Below are 5,713 nucleotides of genomic sequence, written 5' to 3' on the forward strand. Positions count from 1 at the left end.
TTATTCAATATTTAGTCCCAGATATTGACTGTAGAATGACATGGTATCATTTTTAAAAACTTTTTCTCGTTTATTTCGTTATTCAGTGAGCAGCGTTTTCACTGCTGTATAGGCATATCTTAGGGCTATTGTCGGGTTTATCTTGTTGCTATGACGGAATACGATTTTTTAGTGGTGAAAGAATATTTTTATGAATGCCAAGATAGACAATATTGTCCATTATGTCAAGGGGGGGGTGTTTTTAGATGAGACTGCAGGGAGGGGGTGTGTGTTAAATGAACGACGGAGCGACAATGGTGGGGCTGCGAAACTCCGTTTTCGGCATAGTTGTCATGTATCGTCTACTAATGAAACTGAAACAACGCGTTTCTGTTTTCATCTCACACTTTGGTTGCAGTAGCACCGAATGTTTGAGTTTAGTAATTTAGGCACGCGGGCGTGCCCACCACTAGGGGCTGTGCGCTAAGAGGTTAAACAATTGTCGATGGCATACGGAGCACACATATTGGGGACCAGTCCTAACCTTGTATTTGAATTTCTGAACAATGTAGTCCATTTGTTGTCTTTGTTTCTTTGATTCAATCCTTCTGGTAATATTGTACTGTTTCAGATTTTCCTTGTGTTGTTCATCAGTGGCATATTTGTCTATGCTGTATCGTTTTGTACTTGCATGGTGTTGTTGATCAGTGGCATATTTGTCTATGCTGTATTGTTTCACAGTTGTGCGGTGTTGGTCATGAGTGGCATATTTGTCTATGCTGTATTGTTTTGTACTTGCACGGTGTTGTTTATCAGTGGCATATTTTTCTATGCTGCACTTTTTCTTATTTGCACGGTGTTGTTCATCAGTGGCATATCTGTGTGCACTGTATTGTTTCACATTTGTCCGGTGTTGGGCATCAGTGGCGTATTTGTTTATGCTGCCTTCTTTTCAGTTTTCTTGTAGTTTTCATCTTCATTGTATCTTTTAATTCCTATTTTATTTTTTGCATTTTGGAATTGTTTGTTTATTTCATATTGTTTGTTTTTTCTGTCAAGCTCACGTCGACTTGAAGAACTCCTTATCTGATGTGACTGAGGGCATTCATTGGATTTGTTGCAGAGTTTAGTGCATAGGGCAGAATTGTGATGCTTAACGCATGTAACTACTTCGTAATGAGACGCGTTGCAGTGATTAGGTATATAGCTGTGTGAATTGTCTTTCCATTTGCTGTGGACCACTTGTTGCGACTGTATGTTAAAACATCAACTCCAAAGAGATCTGCAGCTGCTTGTATTTCACCTCAGATGCCCAAGTTTTAACATATTTCATGCGTGATGCTTTCACATAGTTTTCAACAGAAAAATATCAATCTTTGAGAATAGGAGCATGCTGTGATGCATTTGTTTCCATATGTTTAACCACAGCTAGTCGGATTTTTCTGTGATGACCTTCACTTCCACTAATGGAAAATGACAGAGCTCTGAAAAAGCAGTTACCATCACCTACAATAGCCTTTGTCTCACAAGGATCTTTCATTGGGACATTCATTGGAACTGGTTCTTGTGTATCAACATATTCAGGTTGTGGATGATGTTAATTTTTGAACAAAGTGGTTTTTTTTTTGCTCCATAGTGAAAGGAGAGAATGTGAGACATGGGCTTTCCATTTCATTGAAAAAAACAACTTCATCTGCATTTGGATTAAGCATTGTTGGATTGCTCTTAGATTTCATGTCGTAATGTAATTGATATTGTTTTGATCTGTTCAAATGTACTATCAACCTTTGAAATGGCTTTTGACAGCCCTTGCATATATCTAGGGAAGTTATTGTTAGGGTATCACTGGTATTATTGGCTTCATGTAAATTGTGGGATTTAGGACCTATATTTTGAATCTGGAGATTACTGGTGATAGCTGCAAGATCTGTTCTTTTCTGGTTTTCTTTGGCCTGCTTACATATTGTGTCATTTGTTCTGGGACAATCTCTTTCTGTGTTTTTATTTACATTACATGGTGAAACATTTTTTCCTGTGACATCTACAGAATTACCCTGCAACTGTCTTTTCCTTGTAACTTTCATGTGTATTGCACTGGCTTCAATTGGAGTGGACTCTTTCTCTTTCTGACATGGTAGAGGTTGTTGTTCAACATGGTTTAGGCCTACGATGACCTCAGTTTGCTTATGTTTTTGCATTTTTTGACGTTTGGCAGCTTGCCATACAGGTTTTTGGTCTGTGTGTTTCACAATTACTTCTTGATACAAAGATTGCATGTTGTAATGTAATTGACATTGTTTTGACCTGCGCAAATGTACCAGCAGCCTTTGAAATGGCTTTTGACAGCTGTTGCATACATCTGGCAAAGTTATTGCTACGGTATCACTGGTATTATTGCCTTCATCTAAATTCTTGGATTTAGGAGCGTAATTTTGAATCTGGACATTAATGGTGGTAGCTGCAAGCTCTGTTCTTTTCTGGTTTTCTGTGGTCTGTGTACATATGGTTTTATTTGTTATGGGACAATCTCTTTCTGTGTTGTGTAAATCATTTCCAATGAGCTCAAACATTTGTGCTAAAGACCTAGGAGTCTTATACGTGCCAGTCTTGTATGCATCCACCAAAACAATTGTTTTGTCAACATCAACATTAGAAACAGGAATGAGGCTTTCAAAATGATGGCCATTGTATGCCAACACCAATGGAACATGAGTATCTCTTGCATTTGCTGGATCTATTGCATCTGCAGATATTACATATATTGGACTATGAGATTGAGCAGTCGTTGTTTTCCAAGGTGTGTTGAAAACAAGGATATCTTTCTTAGTAGTATGAGCACAACTAAGGATAGCCATATCACCAAAATAGTCTAGGTCATATTGGTTAGTTGTTTGCAAAATTTGCCATGCTTCTCTCCACTGCTGTTCTGTATATATGTTTGGATAGTATGTAGATGCCTTAATTTTCTGTTCACCTACAGTATTCCAGACCTTTCTATAGTGCTCAGGCCTTTCTGTCAAATGTTCTGCAAAACATTCTCTTGCATTTATGTTATCAATAATGGATTCATACAAGCAATTACCATTGGCCTTGTTTGGATTGCTACTTCTAAGTTGGATACCATGCTGCTCTGCTATGCTAATTGCCGTCTGAAATACCTCCTCTTATGTGGTTCTTGCCCTTTCTTATGGCAAGTACTGCAGCTGGTCTGCTGTTTATTTCCTTTTGTTTGTTTTCAATATCAGTATGAGCTACTGTCTGTAAGCACACTGTTATGGCCTGAATCTCCCCCACTTGTGTCATGCACAGAAGGCATCCCCCTTTGTTGTCCTGTGTATTTGGTGTCTTACTTGCCAATGATTTCACCCCATTTGGCTCACAAGCTATTGGCAATGTGTTGTCATCACGCACTTCTGCAATACTAAACTTATTGGGACATTCAAAAGTGGGCTGGAAGGGAACACAGAAATTAGATACCATCATCCAGCTATATACCCCGTGTATGTGTTGTGTATCCTGAAGCCCTTTGCCTACTTCTGAAAGCATGTGACCCCCTTGCCCCTGACCAGCAACACTTCCTTCATCCCTACCAAACTTCTGTTTCTATACTATTTGACTAGCCAACTCCTGTTTCAGTGCTCTCTCAGTAGGCAACTCCTGCTTCTGTTCTATCTGTGTAACACTGGTGTTTATGTTTCCCATCTTTCTCCTCCTTACTACCTTATCCCTAACATCTTCCTGTCCTACAACTTCTTTGACCCTGTCAACTACTACCAAAGGCCTACGACCCACATGCCCTGAACCAACAGCACTTAGCTTTTTGATGTGCAGGGATTTCTTCTCAGCCACGGACTGAGATGCTGGGTCATGGACAGGCTTGGCGTTCTGGCGGTAGGCCAAAGGGTAACATAGGACGTATGTGTCAAAGATGCGTTCCATCCTACCCCCATTGACAATTTGCTGTAAACACAAGTTGATGTTAGGAGTTAATTACGTTGAATACTTACGGAATACTTTTTAGAAAACGTAATTGAACAGTTCAACAAAGTGTATACATCAACAGAAACGTACTTGCTGTATGTCAACAAACAGTCCTTTGGCAGCATGCTGACGTATACAATGACGCCGGTCCCGGACCTGAATCCTCACATCTAGAAACAAGCACAAACAACATGACTTAAATGAAATATGGGTCTCCAATGTAACAGTAACACATCAGGACACAGACACATTGGCATGCAAGAATTACCTGGAACAGTAGGGACCAGATGCGTCCATTGGTCATGGTCGACATACTTCATTTTAACAGCTGCACACAAGAACATACAGACATACGGGTTTAGAAAAACCAAAAAAAGAGAGAAAAAAACAGAGACACAACATTGTTCAAACATTGGACACCACTAACAATGGACAATTTTATGTAACACACAGAGCAGTTATTACCTGGAAAGGGCCGATAGGATGTTGCTGAGCGTTGAGATCGATCAACACACTGTGGCTGTGATGAAGTACCATGCTCCTTCTTGTTTTTGTGGAAGCATCATTTGAGTGTAGGATGCACTCTAAGTGGCACAGGATTGACAGGAATGTGCAGGATGCTGTATGAAGTGTTCCAAATGAAGTCCGCAAGGAGAGGCATATCTTCGTCATCACTTAGGTGTACCAGATCCTGACACCACAGATGCCTTAAACAAAAAGTAATGGCAATAATAATTAAGTCCCAGAGAAATATGCATAAGAATGTACTATGTACTCCAAGAACAGTGATGTTGTATCCACAACTTCTTGGAATATACCTTTTGGATGGCTGGAAAACATTGTTTGTTGAGAAGTACCGCACCCCCATCTTTGCTGCAACTCGGTGATATTCCTGCTTTAGCAGAAGCTGGTACTCCAGTGTTGCATGTACATGTCGTATGGGGAAATCCACCACAAACACCGAGAAATAACAAATTGCTATTAGCACTAAAACAAAACCTACTTAATTTCTGTGACTATTACTACTCCCTTTGTGAACACATAACATTCTACTGAAGGACATCACTGCCTTTGTCTGAGTGTGTTTATGATTTCACACATACCTTGTTTGGCCAGTGCAATGCAACACTGAGGAGAGTCCCAAAGGCCCTGGCAGCCTCCTCAATAGTGCGACTTGAGGTCATGTTGTTCCCTGGGGCAAGCAGACACACTGCATCCGGAGTACGTGGAGTATCACCAAGATGGGTGATCTCCAAACGCAATGCTGTTGCATCTCCTCCAGGTGTGGCCATAAAACCAAAGGACAGCCGACCCTCTGGCATGTTCACAACTCCATCAGCAAAAGTTCTGAGATGGGAATCGCCAACAACGAACACAAACTACATAAAGAAAACACAAATCAAACATGTTACTACAGGAAGCAAAAGATAAATCAAACACGTTAATAAATAAGCTAATGAATGTTGTTACAACACTAAGCGATGTAACAACCTTGCATGTATCCAATTATATTGTATGACATGCTATACAGTACATAACACAGTATTAGATGCTATAGACTACATAAGGCACTTTTGCATACATCATCTCTTTCTCATTGGTGTGACATTTGTCAGGAAACACAGTCTTGTGCTGATGCCCACTGATGTCTGACACAGGCCATTGACGGTCTTTATGACGTGAGCCACACCCTGCCATGGCTTAACAGGAAGAACTATATTAACTTCATGCCACTTAAAAAATACATAGCATT

The 5,713-nt window shown here is 40.2% G+C and overlaps 1 long non-coding RNA gene across 1 annotated transcript; it reads right to left on the minus strand.

Annotated features, from left to right (window-relative positions):
• Positions 1-577: 577 nt before the first annotated feature.
• LOC135254989 (uncharacterized) lies at positions 578-4,939 on the minus strand. The gene is made up of 6 exons (XR_010330024.1): positions 4,779-4,939; positions 4,426-4,667; positions 4,229-4,288; positions 4,051-4,130; positions 2,058-3,939; positions 578-2,020 (listed from the first exon to the last, which is right to left on the minus strand). It is a non-coding gene; the product is annotated as an uncharacterized LOC135254989 (long non-coding RNA).
• Between the last annotated feature and the right edge of the window lie 774 nt (positions 4,940-5,713).

This window comes from Anguilla rostrata, chromosome 5 (genome assembly GCF_018555375.3).
Source record: "Anguilla rostrata isolate EN2019 chromosome 5, ASM1855537v3, whole genome shotgun sequence".
NCBI lineage: Eukaryota > Metazoa > Chordata > Actinopteri > Anguilliformes > Anguillidae > Anguilla > Anguilla rostrata.